We start from the raw sequence: 18,154 nt of genomic DNA, 5'->3' as shown, positions 1-18,154 counted from the left end.
TTGCAGATAGGAAAATATGACAAAGAGTGATGGGGGGGGGAGAAGAGAGAAAGAGACGCAGAAGAAAGAAGGTGAAGAAGAGAAAGAGACGCAGAAAGAGAGAAAGAGACGCAGAAGAGAGGGGGAAAGAGAGGACGAGACGCAGAAGAGAGGGGGAAAGAGAGGACGAGACGCAGAAGAGAGGGGGAAAAAGAGGACGAGACGCAGAAGAGAGGGGGAAAGAGAGGACGAGACGCAGAAGAAAGAAGGTGAAGAAGAGAGCGCGAAATAAAGGCGTATGGCGAGAGAGAGAGAGAGAAAGAAGGAACGAGCGAGATAAGACAGGACGTATATATGCAGGAGAAAGATGGCGCACGCGAGAGAGAAACACACACACACACACAGATAGAGACAGACACAGAAAACCAAAAATTTATGAGAAGAGAGAGAGAGAGAAAGAGAACCAAAGACATGAGGAGAGAGAGAGAGAGAGAGAGAAGAGAGGGTGAAGAGAAGACAGAGTGAGCAAATGAAAGTAAGAAAGCGTGAAGATGAGAGAGGAAGGACGAAACAATAAATGAAGCGAGACACGATGAGGCAGAAGATAGAGGCTAAAGTGGAGTGTGGAGAAGATAAGGACGGCCATTAGGATTGGTGGCTCTTAAAGAGGAGAGGGTGGTGGTTGGGGATGTAATGCTTATGACCTTTGATGGCCGGACCAGAGCGAGATCAGTTCCAGACCGCCATAACTCTGGGAAAGGATGGATCAGTGTTTAATGTGTGTGAGTGTGTGTGTGTGGTCGTTACAAGGAGAATCGGGAAGAGATGACGGAGAGAAGAAGTGACTGAGTCACGTGGGTTTCAACCGAGCTGGAAATAAAGGCAAAAAAAAATATCTTCCCCAAAACGATCTAACACACACACAAATACATACACGTACGAATACACAGACACACACACGCATTGTTGACATTATAAGAATATATAAATTTCGAGAGGACATGAAACAATTCTATTATGGAACAGTGAAACTCGAAGCAAATAAAGCTATAAATAATAGCATGTAAATATTGGGTTAAAAAGAAACCTATTTGGTTGTTAAAAAAAAAGGCTGCTCGTAGGCTCCGAAACCACATCTTCTGTAAACATGACAGGCGTTTTACCACCGGACCAAAGCAATGTTTCGAATTACTCTCTCCATTTCAGAAACTTTAATTCTTACCAGCAAGAGCTGATGTCATAAGAATTTTATAATTCTATATCTTACTTTTTTAAACTCTCACTTACATCATTGGATTGCGGTCATGCTGGAGCACAGCCTTGGGGGATTTTAGGAGAACGAATCCACCCCAGTACTTATTTTGGTACTTTTTGGTTATCTCACCCCCATTAAAACATTGCCATTAAAAAAATAGGTTATCTCACCCCCATTAAAAAGTTTAGTTAATGTGGCGACAAGAGATTGGATTAAAAGAGTTAGAAGATCCTTTTGATTCATATATATTTGAGAATTTATTTTGGTTGGGGGGGGGGGGTACGTTTTATGATTTTTAAATACGGTGATGTATTTTGTATCCCATGATTCCCCGCCAACCAACAAACTAGACAACCTTCGACTAGAGATGACCGGAAGTTATTACAACAACAAGCAAAACAACAACAATAGCGCTGTTGGTTAAAGGTTGGGAGTGAGTGGTGATGGGGGTGGGGGTGGGGGAGGCAGAGGGGGGGGGGAAGAAAGCCGATAGGAACTGACCTTCAGTGTCACGTGAGTTGAGAGATCGATGAAGAGTTGGTGTATCTTGATCAGTATCGACGCGAACAGCACCTGCAGATATGCACAAACAGAAATAATAAACAGATGCACACCTACATGGCAAGCATTTAACTGCTGATGCACCAGCCATGCATTTCATCTCATTATGTGTGTGTGTGTGTGTATATATATATATATATATATATATATAATTTTTAATGTTGCTCGTTTTGTTTTCCATTTGTGTCTTCCGTTGTTCGAAAAAATAGTCCATATTCCATGTACTCGTACTTCGTATTTTTTTTATTGTGCACGTTTCGTGATGTCCTGTGCGCACATATGCATATATATGTACGTATAGATGTAGGTATGCGCATATATGTATATGTATGTGTGTGTGTATATATATATATATATATATATATATATAATACAAATGATATATGAACATATGCATGTATACATACATATATGTACATACCTACATCTACATGTATAAAGCACAAAAAAACGGACTTATTTTTACGGACAATAGAATGAACACACAGGAAAACAGGACAAAGAATAATAGCTAGCAGGAATTCCTGTTATATGCGATGTTAAATATATTGGATTGGAGCATAATTGTTGCCGCTTTTTCAACAAATTTTATACAATAAAAACAATAACAACATGTAACAAAAACATCTTTAAATGATATATACCGGAACATATTCACCATCTACTTCAATTACTGCTTCCCATTTGCTTGGCAGACGGTCAGCCCGTCATTTAAAGATGTTTTTGTTAAATATTGTTATTGTTGAATGAAATTTGTTGAAAAAAAGCCGCAAAAATTATGCACGAACCCAATATATATACACATATATTCGGTATTTATTAGTCTACGCTCGGACAAGCGTCTTCTCACCAAATATACACATAACGAAGTCTGTGAGAACCCTTTATTACTTTTGTTACACAGTCGTAGTCACTCAGTTTAGAAGAAATAACAGCCAAATATCCTTCAAATGAAACCGCCAGCAACAGCGGAGAGGAGAAAAAAACTCAAACCTTTGGTAAATGGTTCTGTGATGACGATGACAACGACGACGATGATGTTTGTAATGGTGATGAGGAAAAGTGAAGATGATGTTGGGAGTGAAGATGGTGGTATAGTAGTAGTTATAGTATGGTGGGGATGGTGGTGGTACTGATAATAGTTGTTATTGACGATAATGACGATGGTGGTGGTGGTGGTGGTGGTGGTCAATTCGTTAATGATGATAACTGTGGTGTTGATGATGATGATGGTGCCAGCATTGATGAGAAAGAATATTACGAAGTTAATGAGTTGTATTTACCAAATGCTAAAGTCACCTCCTTTTTATTCCTTCTCTTCCTCACTCACCTCTCTCTCACACATACACACTTTTTTTCCTCTCATCTGACTTCATTCTTCGCCTCATCGCCTCAACAAAGGAACAGCGTTTCTAATGAACGACCTGAACCAGCTTTAACGTCGCCATGACACCGGAACTGAAGGAGAAAAGGCGAACGGCAGAAATTTCATGATTAACAACTCAAATGCGAAGATTCCGTTGAATAGAAAAATCTACCTATTCTCTCTCTCTCTCTCTCTATTTCTACTTCATTATTATTATTATTATTATTATTATTATTATTATTATTATTATTCATGGTTTAACATTTCTGTCTGTCTGTCTGTCTGTCTCATAAAAGCTGCTTTTGAAAGCCATTTTCATGCCTGTTATGAGAGGAGAAACAAAAAAACACACAAAAAAGCCAACTACGAAGTAAATAACACGGTAAGAATATGTTGCCCCAGAAGCATTTGTGCGCGCGCGCGAGCGACGGTGTGTGTGTGAAGTGCTAAAGAATAGCATGGGAGGAGAATGCTAGAAGATAAATGTCGTGGTAAGATTATGATGTTGATGTTGTTGTTGTTGGCGGCACTCCGTCGCTTACGACGTCGAGGGTCCCAGTTGATCCGATCAACGGAACAGCCTGCTCGTGAAATTAACGTGCAAGTGGCTGAGCACTCCACAGACACGTCTACCCTTAACGTAGTTCTCGGGGAGATTCAGCGTGACACAGTGTGACAAGGCTGACCCTTTGAATTACAGGCACAGCAGAAAGAGGAAGTAAGAGTGAGAGAAAGTTGTGGTGGAAGAGTACAGCAGGGTTCGCCACCATCCCCTGCCGGAGCCTCGCGGGGCTTTAGGTGTTTTCGCTCAATAAACACTCACAACGCCCGGTCTGGGAATCGAAACCGCGATCCTATGACCGCGAGTCCGCTGCCCTAACCACTGGGCCATTGCGCCTCCACGGTAAGATTATGATGAAAGAGGATAAACTGCCGGAGAAGACAAGGATTTAATGATAGAGATTTTTGTGACCGAGAGACGGGGGAAAAAAACTGGTAAGAAACAGCAGAGCGGGAAACATTTAGGAGTTAATAACAAAATGGTTTTCTGATGATTAAGAGAGTCGAAGACTGTTTAGAAACTGTCAGTATGGCTAAGGAAAGCTGCCAGAGAATGGTAAAAGACGTTTATGGTGACCGTCAAAAAGAAGAACGAGAAAATAGCACATCAAAAGTATTACCGTATTTGATAGCATATACGATGCATTGTTTACGCCCCCATAACTTAGAGGTTCAGCAAAAGGGACTGATAGAATCAGTACCAAGCTTAAAAATAAATGAATAAATGTGGGATCGATTCATTCGACTAAAAATTCTTCAGGTAAGTGCTCCAGCATGACTTTAATGTAATGACTGAAACAAGCAAAAGATGAAAGACAGATAGCCACGTCTGGAACGCCTCTGATCATAAAGTCCGCTTGGTCAAAACTGACTCGGAGCAAAACTTTAATAACCAGAAATGACATCCCCCACCCCAAATAATAATCAACCACAACTAATGATGGAGTAATGATCAATTAACGATCATCACCCCTCTCCACCCCCACACACACCAATAATAACCATCACGAATACTGACCATCTCCCCTGACCCCAACCCTGCTTTAAATAATAACCATAATTGACAATCATTCTCTCACTCTCTGTTTCCCCTCCCCTCAAAATCTGCAACGAACAAAAAACACTAAAAAAATGATTAAGTGGTAACTTAATTCATTAAACACAAGTTCTTAACTCTAATAAAGTGGAAACCTAATAGTTGAGCCTTAGGAACAATAATTAAAAATGAAGTTTAGCATAATTATACATATAATTTGAGCGTGTGTGTTTGAATGTGTACGAAGAGGAGGGGCAATGGCCTAGTGGTTAGGGCAGCGGACTCGCGGTCGTGGGATCAAGGTTTCGATCTCCAGACCGGGTGCTGTGAGTGTTTCTTGAGTGAAAACATCCAAAAGCTCCACAAAGCTCCGGCAGGGAGTGGTGGCGAACCCTACTGTACTCTTTCACCACAATTTTCTCTCACTCTTACTTCTTTCTGCTGTGCCTGTATTTCAAAGGGCCAGACTTGTCACACTGTGTCACGCTGAATTTCCCCGAGAACTACGTTAAGGGTACGCGTGTCTGTGGAGCGCTCAGCCACTTGCACGTTATAGCTCTGAAGGTCAATTTCTGGCAGGAAAATCTGCATAAACTATAGAGGCAACGCAGGAGACAACACCAGACTACATCCCGAAGATGAGCCTGAGATGGCCTGAAATACTGTTGATTAAAATTTAAGCTTTACTAATTAATATTTCTATTTCATATGATTTTCATTTTGAAGCATTTAATAGTAAAAACGCCGAAGCTGTTGCTGGTAGCCAAGTGAATCGACATCGAGAAGACAAACCTAAGAAGGAAGGAACTACATCTATAAACACCCCATTTCTATCTTCTGGTGGCATGGGCCATTTAAGACTACAGTACCTAATATACACCCTGCTAAGGGTGTAAGACAAAGGCCAACAGACTTCTTTACACAGGCACACACACAAGCCTGTTCCTTCCATATCGCTTCATAGATTTTTGCATGAATTCTGCCTTCACTAACGGATTCCCACATGTGTATCCAGTAGGAGTATTCGTGCAGTATGATGGCATATGGTAGCCGATAACCGTAGAGGAGCATTGAAATGTACGTTATAAGGCTATTTTCAAGATGGTATTATATATGTATACGTATGTGTATGTGAGTGTTCTCGTTCCATTCTGGTGCACCGCTTTGAGGTTTTAATCAAATAAATAAATAGATCCAAATATTTTTTAAAGCCTGGTACTTAACTCTTTTGGTCTCTTCCGCCGAACAGCTAAGTCACACACACACACACATATATATACACTGAGCCTGGAATTATGCGGTTGGGAAAGCAAACTTCTTACCACACAGCCATGCCTATATACATATATATATACATACTCTTTTTTACTTATATATATATATATATATTTATATTGACGGGATATAAGTAAGAGTCTCACCCCCCAGGGTATTACTGGTGCACAAATTACAGTTCCTTGACTGTTCTATTCAGTGTTACTTTTGGAAACGTTTACCTTGGCACGTGTTAAACTTATTCACAAACGACTACACTAAGAACATCATTGCCATCACCACCACGTTCCTTGACCTGCCATATGCAGTAACCAAAAACCATCAAATCACGTCCTACCCACTTAAAAGATGAAAGACACATCGGGTGGTGACATGGTTCTAGACATACTAGTTTGGAGGGAATGGTCATGGGAGGAAAGCCTTTGATCGTAGATCTGACCGACCGGAGTTGAACTGAGTTTAAACACCACGAGTTCGTCTCCTGGAAATGGCAGGAGTTAACAGAAATGTTACAAACAGAATCAAAATTGTACGAACAACGCAAGGGTGTGAATGTGGAGAGGGAGAGAGAGAGAATCCTTAGATTTAATGAGACGGGAATCTAAATGAGCATTCGCCCCATCATTAGGGTTAAGCAAACATACGTCAGAGAGAGAGAGAGAGAGAGAGAGAGAGATAAACACGTAGATGAATTGACTGATAGATATATAAAATATAGATAGATAGACAGATACACAGAGAGAGAGAGAGAGAGAGAGAGAGAGAGAGAGAGATAGAGAGAGAGAGAGAGATAGAGAGAGAGATAGAGAGAGAGAGATACTATAAGTAGACGGGTAGATAAACATATATATAAAGACATTGATATGAAGGTAGATATGCAGGCAGGCAGGTAGGTAGGCAGATATGACGTAAATTACGTAATTATGGGAGGGATGGCGGAAGATTAGAGACGTAGCCGAACCGAAATGAGAGGTCACCAGCAACCCAAGCAGCTCAGACGTCAGTGAAATTTCAGTTTCCCTTCAATCATTGCACCCAACCCCCTACCCCCTCACCACCACCACCACTGCTGCAACCACAAAACTGTCACAATGCGCATGCGTCGTGCCGCCTCTTCCTTCACAGTACCAACCTTTCAACGTTTTTATGATTTGCTTTGCTGGTGGAGGTTAATTAGCAACGATGGATACAGTGCAAGAAGGTTTTTTTTTTAAATGCAATGCGTAATGACGACGACGACAATGATGATGATGACGATGATGATGATGACGACGATGACAAGAATGGTAGAAACGGCGCGGTGGTGGTGGAAAGCAAACCCGAAACGGAACGGGACGAGACTGTCAGGGTGGGTATAACGGAAGGAAGAGAAAAGTAGCGGGTTTTAACTGATGGATGTGATGTTATGAGGATGATGCGATTGGCTTATGTGAGCTTCGAGGGGAAAAAATTACTGCGGAGAGGTGTGTGTGTGTGTGTGTGTGTGTGTGTGTGTGTGTGCACCCCCTCCCCACATTATAATGTGTGAGAGCAAAAGCGCGCGTGATTTCCAAACTTATACGCACGTACGTACGCCCGCAGTCATCAACTGTACGTACGTAAGTCGAAATGCGTGCGTGTAAAAATAACATTTGTTTTTTGTTACAATGGAGTGTACAGAGGACCCAACTCAGCGCAGAAGGGTATTGTTGAATATAGGAGAGAGAGAGAGAGAGAGAGAGAGAGAGAGAGAGAGAGAGAAAGAGAGAGAGAAAGAGATCAACCGCAAGCTATATCCAGGAAGTGCAACATATAGCTTGAAGCAGAAATAATTGCGAAACCCCCTCAAATTACAGCCGACCACACACACACACACACACCAGGTCCGATTAAAGAGTATTAGGACTGGTGCTATAAAAAAAGAAAAAGAAAAACTACAACACGTATCAATCAATTCGGCATTTAATCTCCTTTGAAGTAGTCCCCTTCTGAAGTCACACACGTGATCCAGCATAGTGTCCATTGAGAGAAGCATTCTTGGAACTCCTTTTCTGGTGGGGGATAGCGACCATCTTGTTCAAGTTCGATTTGATCTTTGGAAAGATTTTTGGCCGTAATAACCATCAAGCCATGTCCCTTTCCGCTCACACACACACACACACATTTTCTTTGCTATGGTCACTGATGGAACTTCTGTGGTACGGAGAGACGACCACAATCTACACACTTTACTTCTAAGCACTACTATAAACAGCGGAAGTGAACGAGAACGTTACAGCTTAGTGTGCATGCGCGATAGACCACAAGGTCAATCTGTGCCGAGCGGCTTCGCTCTGCGTACTTATAAACTTCATTATCGTAGAAACCGCCTCGATACTTTTTGACCGGGCCTCGTATGCAGGGTCTTGACAAGTTCAAAAGAAGCTGTGTCCGGCCACTAACAATAAAGAACTTCATGATAATTCTGAGGGTGAATAACATTTTTACACCATAATCACTAATCCGACAACGCAGATAAGCAAACAACATATGCACACATACATCGGGGTATTGAAACTTGTACACACACATAGGATTATGTACGAAATATATAGTAAGACCAATCCAGAGTTGTATACGTTGATGTTATATTTAGGTGGGGTATGCATAAGAGTTGGACATTCTGGTTTACATGTCTTCGTAGAGTTATTTATATATCAAAACAGGAAATTAAAAAAAACAAAATTCGGTATTATTTATTACTTTGAATCACTGTTGCTTCTGATATGTATATATATATATCTATATACACACACACACACACACACATCTTTCACTTGTTTCAGTCATTTCGATGGAATGTTGTAAAAGTGACTCAAGTGCTGAGAGTTCCGTGTATGGCACTTATCGAACTTATGAGTTGGACAAATGTCATGAACTAGGTCTCTGTAACTTTCTGCCGATTACAAATTAAAGAAAGAAACGTGTGCGTGTGTGTATATATGTATATGTATGTATGTATATATATATATTTCTGACCAAATGACAGCTCCCTACACACACGCACACGTTTGTTTCTTATGTATATATATATGGAAATGTGGAGAGAGAGAGAGGGGGGGCATCCTATAGGCTGAGTAGATGAGATGAGTTACAATAATGGTTGTAACCCCGGCCAACCTCCTCGCACACAATTTCCTTCTTTATTTACTTTCTCATCTCTCATTATCGTAGATATAATCTATACAGTATTATCTGGTGACGAACGTTTGTGGAAGAAGTGATAAATAGATAGATAGATAGACAGACAGACAGAGATAGATAGATAAATAGACAGACAGACATAGAGATAGATAGATAGATAGATAGATAGATAGATAGACAGACAGACAGAGATAGATAGACAGACAGACAGAGAGACAGACAGATAGATAGATAGATAGACAGACAGACATTGTCTGGTGACAAACCTTTGTAGAACAAATAAGACTCTTGCAACCAGCACCATTACCACAGGGCACACACTTCAGGCCACAATAGCACCATTAACGGTAACAACACGACCACATCAGCAGCAGACATTTCCCCCGGCAGTCATTCAAGTGTCGCTCCATCTACCACAATCAACGCCGCCGTCACCAACACCACTACCCCATTCTCACACCTTAGCTGCAGGCATCAGACCCAAGAGGCACTCAAGCATTTTGACCATCACTACTACAACCTCTACCGACAGCCTTCCAGACGTTACCACAGCCGCTGCTGCCAGTGCCACCATCGCTGCAACCACGACCGACCGACCGACCGACCGCCATTGCTGTTAGCTTCGTTGTCTTTCTCTCGCCGATAACTTGCTTGTCCACAAGACATTTTCTTAGATATTGACGCTCGTCAAGAATAGCACCGTTAAATCACCACTGCATCGATAAAACTCGATCTTCCTCTCACCTATGCACTTTTCAAACGCCATTAGCCTCTACCGCCTCATCATCATCATCATCATCACGATCGTCATAATCATCAAAGGACAGCAGAATTCTCGTTCCGTCTCCAGCATCCAATCGCTGTCATCTTCACCACCAGCCCCACCACCACCACCACCAACATCATCATCATCATCATCATCTCCACAATAGCGGCACTTTCGTTATGGTAACATTTACCATCTCTAGTCCACACCGCCAATACCACCATCAGCATCATTACCATCATCACCATCAAAAGCTGAAGTGACAACAGTCACACCTTTCGACATCCACCTATCTACTCACCCACCTATCAGACCTGGGTCTGGCGGTGGTGGTGGTGGTGGTGGTGATGGAGCAGCAGTGGCGGAGGTAGACTTCACAAAAAAAACCTCCGAAAACAAAAAAATATTTTCAAAAAACCGGTCTTAATTCCTTTCCAGCAGCACCACTTACCACTTACTCCATCTTTAACACCATCCCCTACGCCACCCGCAAACCTCCTCCGCGTGCCACGGGCAGCTGACTCCAGCCCAGTCAAACACAACATTTACTCACTTCTTCCTTTCACCAAACCCCACCCCGCTGCCATCTCTTTACCCCTACCCTCACGCCCCAACCCCACCGACTTGGAAAAGCTGGCTTTCCTTGTTTTTGTTATTTTTGTAAAGGGGGCACCACCGCAGTGGCGTTGGCGGTGGTGGATGCTCTGCCGCAGCAGTCGCGGTGTTGTGGTTGTCGGATGCGGTGTTGGTGGTATTGGTGGTGTAAGCGGTGGTTGTGTTAATGGCGTTGGCAGTGGTGGTGGCGGTGGTGTCGGTGGTACCGGCGGCGGCGATGGTGTTTGTGTTGGACACCTCGTCCCACCAGTCACTGTGTTGTCGTCATCAGATGTCGCATCGGCTCCGCCAACACCACCACCACCACCACAATCATCATCATCATCGTCACCACTGCCGCCGTTTTGCTTATTGGCTGCAAGCGTGAAAGTCGACACTTGACGGACAAAAGACAGCAAAGCAAAGCAACAACAACGCCACCACACTCAGACGGTGTGACAAGAAAAATGCGCACGCACGCACACACACACACACACACACACGCAGAGAAACATCACCAACAATATGCAGTCAATTGCACATCATTGTCAGAACAAACACTGTCTTGTCTAAATATACAAGACTTATGAGAGAAAATTAAAAACAAACCGACATATTCTGTGTATGTGTGTGTCGGTTCTATTCAAACACACGCACACACACACATATATATATACGAAGGATGTATGTAGACATGGCATAATAATAATAATAATAAGTAACGCACGCTTGTGCATACGCAGATAAAAGCCCACGATATACGCTCACATATTCATAGCGGTATAATTGCACACACATACAGACATGTTACCAGTTTTATTCAAACACACACTATGTACGCGCATATACACTGAAAGGTACGACGGCTGCGAACGCACACACAACACACAACCAAACATATACACAGATACATAATCGCACACAACCATTTCCACACACACACACATATATGGTTATGTACACACATATACACATGAGAATGTGAATGATAGAGAAACTTGTTATACGTACTACATAGACCTTATAGTTCTTACAAATTCTACATATACCTCTAGTGAGTCCCCTCCCCCCACTCAGCCCTTTTAATATAGTTTTAGGTGTACTAATATTTGAAATACGAGTTTTTACACGCATTTTCGTTTACATATATATGGCCTGCATCTGTATGTTCTGGTTTAGTTTGAACATTGTCACTTTCCAGACGAACGATGCATTTTTTTTCTCCAAGTGTCGAAATCGTAATGACTTTGGATAAAAAGTTGGCTGATAAATAAATTTATCCCTGTCTGTTTGTTTCGATTTTTCATTGTCATATACGCACATCAACATTAGTTTAATTTTCATTTCTAGCGTGTAGAATCATATTTTTAATCGTATCTACAAAAAAAAAAATATTGAATATATATGAATGTATTTATATAGTTATTTACACGTTTTCTTTCTTCTTATAACACAGGCATAGCTCTCTGGTTAAGACGTTCGTTTTGCAATTACATGGTTTCCGGTTCAGTTCTACTACGCCACACTTAGGGCGAGTGTCTGCTATAACCCAAGGCCGGTGAATATCCTGTGAGTGAATTTGGTAAGTGAAAACTGAGTAGAAGCCCGTCGTGTATATGAATGTGTATGTTTAGTTTTGTTTATTGTGCATGCTTTTCCACTTTACAACGGGTGTTGCTTTGTGTCCCCGTAACTAAGCGCTTCGAACAAAAGAGAACGATAGAATAAGTATTAGGCTTTAAAACAAACAAAAATAAATGAGTAGCAGAGTCGAGTAAATGACTAAAAGCCGTTCAAAGCGGTGCCGGAAGATGGTCCCCTCTCCAATGTCTGAAACAAGTATAGATGGACTCTGAGCTGACTACCCCGATGGAAGGCCTTCGTCTCCCATGCAGCTCTCGGTTCAGTCTCACTGCGAGTCAGCTTGGTCAAGTGTCCTCTGCTATAGCCTCGGGCCGACCAAAGCCCTGTGAGTGGATTTGGTAGACGGAAACTGAAAGAAGCCCATGTATATATATATATATATATATATATATGCGGGGAGGGGTCTACCACCGCTTGACAACAGGAGTTGGTGTCTTTGCGCCCGCATAACGTAGCAATTCGGCAAAAGACACCGATAGAATAAGAAACAGGCTTTAAAAATGAGCCCTGGTGTCGATTTGTTCGACTAAAATTCTTCAAGATGATGTCCCAGTATGGTTGCAGTCTAATGACTGCAACAAGTAAAAGAATAAAAGCGTGTGTGTGTGTGTGTTCGATGTCACCTTTGTGCAGTGTTTTCTCCCCACGCCCCACCTTTTTTTTCTGTTGTAAAGAAAATTTGATGGGAGGTGTAGAGAGGTCAAACGTCGTTGATATTTCGTTTGAAGTATGAAGAAAAAGGTCAGTTAAACAGGCGGAAATGGATGACAGAGGACATTCCGGAAGTGCTGTAGTTAGTGAGGCGCAGTGAGGTGAAAAAAAAAGAGCGGGTGACGGGTGTTGTTGGTGATTATCAAATGCGCATAATTTAATGGCAGCAACGGTGTCGATAATGATAATGAGGACAATTGATAATAATGATTTTTATTATCAAAATTATAATTATTTACATCAGGTGTTTTATTTCTGGATGTGTGTGTGTTTGTGCGCGTGGCCTAGTGGTGAGGGCGTTGCACTCACGACCGATTCATGGGCGGTGCGTTTTGTTCTTGAGCAAAACACCATTTCACGATTCTTCAGGCCACTCAGCGGTAAAAAGATAAACCTGTAACGGAGGGTGTTCCGTCAAAGGGGTATGTTGACCTACCCGCAAAGACAGCGGGGTAGCATCATTCGGAAGCTACAACAATGCGAGGAGGTTACGGGTTCTCATCCCACTGCGTGACTCCTAAGGCAAATGTCTTCTACTTTAGCCTCGGGCCGAACAAAGCTTTGTGAGTGGATTTGGTAGACGGAAACTGAAAGAAGCCTGTCGTTTATATATGTGTGTGTGTGTGTGTGTGTGTGTGTGTGTGTGTGTTTGTCCCCTCCCCCACCATCGTTTGACAACCAATGTTGATGTGTTCACGTCCCCGTAACTTAGCGGTTCAGCCAGATAGACCTATAGAATATGTACTAGGCTTACAGAAGAATAAGTCTTGGGGTCGATTTGTTCGACTAAAGGCGGTGCTCCAGCATGGCCGCAGTCAAGTGACTGAAACAAATAAAAGAATAAAAGAGGGATAAGAAATGGTAAAAAGATAGGGGACAATAGGCAACAAGGGGAAGGGGAGGGATTAATAACATGGGTTATTGAAAAAAAGGGAGAGACAGAGCTGGAAAAAAAGGTGATAGGGTGGGTTGTGTAAGGTGGGGGCTGTAGCTATCCAATATTATAAGAGATGAGGATGGACAGAATGTGTGTGGGAAAGGGGACAAAAAGGGGAGTGGGGGAATGGCCCCTGAATGTGTGTGCGTTTTGTTTTGACATGACTTAACTGATTTTGCAGGTCCCTAATCAAAGACATTCCAATAACCATCGTCTTGTTTGTTTGTTTTTCTTCGGGGTGGGGACTCTCAACTTCATTATCTAATGCGCTCTTTCATTTTTTGTTTTGTTTAACAAGACAGCAGGATGTCATTTGAAGGAGAGTTGACTGCTATGTCTAGCTAGCAGGTCGAGCTACCTACCATGCAAGGGCTCCTCTCGCCGGGGGCTGTGTGATTGAGTGTATGCAACTGAAAATAGCGAAGAACGATAAATATCATATATGTGTGTATACGTGTATGTATGTGGGTGTATATAAGTGTGTGTGTATGTATATGTATATATATGTGTGTGTGTGTGTGGTGTATAAATAGATGCGCGCGCGGTTATCTTACCCTCGCAAAGCCTTTCTGCCTGCTTTTCCCCTCTATTCGTACAACGTACCAACACACACACACACACACACCCTCTCTCTCTCTCTCTCTCTCTCTTTGGCATTAAACAATTTCTTCGCATCGCTCGTTCTTCAATTCCTTCACCGATTCACTCCCAAACCTGTAATAAACAAAACTCTTACAAAAACCTCAGCGCCATTCTTTCTCACTCACCCTTCTCTCTCATTTCGTAACCCTTATTTTCCGCACGACTCCCTTCTTTTCTACCTTTCTTTCTTCACCTCACCACCACCACCACCAATTCTATCAGCATATTCCTCTCCCTACTCCCTCACTTCTACGTTCTCTCTCTCCGTTCTTTTACCCACCCTTTCTCTATAGCAAACCTATCTAAGCTTCCTATGTCTCTCTTTTCTAACATACATCACCCACGTCTGTTTTTTATATTTAGCAAGATCATATATATATATATATATATATATATATATATATATATATATATATATATATATATATATATATATATATATACATACATACATATATATATATATATAACTTCTGCAAACAACAAGCCGGAGCCGACCCAGCAACGTCAGTTTGGGTGGTCCCGTTTCGCCGTGCCGTACCTCCAGCCGAGCATAGAAACTGCAGGGGAGCAAAGAACAATAAATAAATAAATGATATGAACTGAATAAAAAATAAATTAAAAAGTAAAAAAAACAGCCGCGACTCAATCAGTTAACCAACTATAAAATGTTTCTGTTCGGTGCTGTCGATAAATTTCGGGTTAAGGCTATTTTGTTTTTGTTTGTCTTTAATTTTCGTAGACTCTTTCAAGTAGAATTCCATTCTTATCTAAGAGTGCTTTGTAGGTACTTTATTTCATCTACATCCTTAGAAGAATTAAAGTTAAAACTGACTTCCCGGGATGTAAAGGGCCATAACTGAAGAACATAAAGGTGTTATGGAGGTGTACTTGCCAGACAAGCGATTGAATCTCGGGCCGCGTATTGACCCTAAAACCGCAGCAGCGTCGAACACACGTATTAGCCATCCAAAAACACGAAAACTGTTGACTTTGCTTAAACATTTTATTATTTGGTGTCAAAACTTTTGTTGCACCAACTGCGACCTGGTCACCGACATGATTTCCGCTGCGTCTTGTTCGACGTTCGGACGATTCCGTTAATTCACCACCTCGTTTCTAATTTTGGCACGAGGCAGCAATTTTGATGGAGCTGAAGTCCTATCTAAAGACTTCAAAGCATTTTATCCGATATTCAAACGATTGTGCCAATGAAAAAAACCTTGAATTACCCTTTCTAATTTTGGCGTAAGACTAGCGGTTTTGAATGAAGAGGGCAAATCGATTACATCGACCCCAGTGGTTGACTGGTACTTTATTTTATCGACCTCTAAAGAATGAAAGGCAAAGTTGATCAAGACAGGATTTCAAATCAGAACGTAAAGAACCAGATCAAATACAACAAGGCACTTTTTTTCCCCCGACTGCTCTAACAATTCTGCCAGCTCGTTGTCCTGCAGTTGCTGCTGCTGATGACGAAGAAGAAGACGGTGGTTTCTAATTCGGACACAAGGCCAGTAATTTTGAGGGGAGGGGAGTGTTAGCCAATACCAGCGATTCCTGTACTTGATTGGTAGTTTAGGTCTGTTTTTCACCACAAAAACGACAGACGGAAAGAGAGCAAGGACAAAAATTGTGCAAAATGGGGGTGAGGATAGGGTGGGAGAAGCTGCACGAAATCGATAATAATAATAATAATAATAATAATAATAAGTAATAAAAATGATAATAATGATAATAGAAAATCAAAACAAAAAGGTGTAAAAAAAAACAAACAGAAGCACAGAAAAGGAATGTAGAGAGAAGTTCGAATGGGTGAACAGGCACCCAGTGTTTACGAAGGGGTCTCACAGATCCAGGATTACTCGGAGTTATCAACGGTCAGCCCCCATCTCCCGCTCTATTCGGTGATGATAACGACATGTTTCTCAAAGGACACAACGACGTCCATTATTGTAGGTTCTTTTTTGTGTTAAGTGTGGTAAAAGGAAGTCGATTGAAATGAGGTCAGGAATTGCATCAGACATTGACCTACATTGGCATTTTTTCTATCTGTCTTCGCACACACACAATACATACACACACACACACACACATACACATACAAAAGAAGCATAACCACACTCACATTTACGTACGTATGTATTCTTTTATTCTTTTATTTGTTCCAGTCATTTGACTGCAGCCATGCTGGAGCACAACATTTAGTCGAATAAATCTACCCCAGGACTTACTTATTCTTTGTAAGCCTAGTATTTATTCTATCATTCTCTTTTTGCCGAACCGCTAATTGACGAGGGGGGGGGGCAAACACAGACACAAACATACATTTACGGGGACTTAAACACACCAGCATCGGTTGTCAAGCGATGGTGGGGGGGGGGCAAACACAGACACACAAATACATATACATATATATACATATATACGACGGGCTTCTTTCAGTTTCCGTCTACCCAATCCACCCACAAGGCTTTGGTCGACCTGAGGCTATAGTAGAAGACACTTGCCTAAGGTGCCACGCAGAGGGACTGAACCCAGAACTATGTGGTTGGGAAGCAAGCTTCTTACCACACAGCCACTCCTGCGCCTATGTACGTGTAAGAAATACACACACACACACACATTCATAAATATGTATATCTATATCTACACATATGTTTACACAATCGAACTGACCCAATACTAGTTCCGATGTGTGTGTGTGTGTGTGCTGTTATATCACATTGTCGGGCCAACAAGTGCTAACAAACCACTTGGACTACAAGATAACCGAGTACAAATGATAAGTTTTCGCTTCATATGTTTCTTCTTTATAATTCTCACTCATCTCTCGTGTCCTTCCGTCCGTCGATCCATCTATCGACCGATCCAAATACATCTCTCTCTCTTTCTCACTCTCTCTCGTATATATATATATATATATATATATGTATGTATATATATATATATATGTATATATATATATATATGTATATATATATATATATGTATATATATATATATATGTATATATATATATATATGTATATATATATATATATGTATATATATATATATATGTATATATATATATATATGTATATATATATATATATGTATATATATATATATGTTATATATATATATATGTATATATATATATATATGTATATATATATATATGTATATATATATATATATGTATATATATATATATGTATATATATATATATATGTATATATATATATATATATATATATATATATGTATATATATATATATATATATATATATATATATATATATATATATATATATGTATATATATATATATATATGTATATATATATATATATATATATATATATATATATATATATATATATATATATATATATATATGTATATATATATATATATATATATATATATATATATATATATATATATATATATATATATATATATATATATATATATATATATATATATATATATATATATATATATATATATATATATAATATAATATATATATATATATAATATATATATATTATATATATATATATATATATATATATATATATATATATATATTATATAATATATATATAATATATATATATATATATATATATATATATATATATATATATATATATATATATATAGTATATAT

General features: G+C 40.2%; 1 protein-coding gene across 1 annotated transcript in view; it reads right to left on the bottom strand.

The window, feature by feature from the left end:
- Nucleotides 1-3,219, bottom strand: part of LOC106873712 (ETS domain-containing protein Elk-3-like) — a 31,272-nt gene extending 28,053 nt beyond the window's left edge. The window contains exons 1-2 of the mRNA XM_089342207.1: nt 3,079-3,219; nt 1,736-1,807 (exon numbers count right to left, since the gene is read on the bottom strand). The gene's annotated coding sequence lies outside the window, so the exon portion shown is untranslated. The remainder of the gene's footprint in view (nt 1-1,735; nt 1,808-3,078) is intronic.
- Between the last annotated feature and the right edge of the window lie 14,935 nt (nt 3,220-18,154).

Source organism: Octopus bimaculoides, chromosome 25 (assembly GCF_046866305.1).
Source record: "Octopus bimaculoides isolate indiv1 chromosome 25, ASM4686630v1, whole genome shotgun sequence".
NCBI classification, from domain to species: Eukaryota; Metazoa; Mollusca; class Cephalopoda; order Octopoda; family Octopodidae; genus Octopus; species Octopus bimaculoides.
The sequence above is the reverse complement of the archived record's forward strand: the minus strand, read 5'-3'. Positions and strand labels throughout refer to the sequence as shown.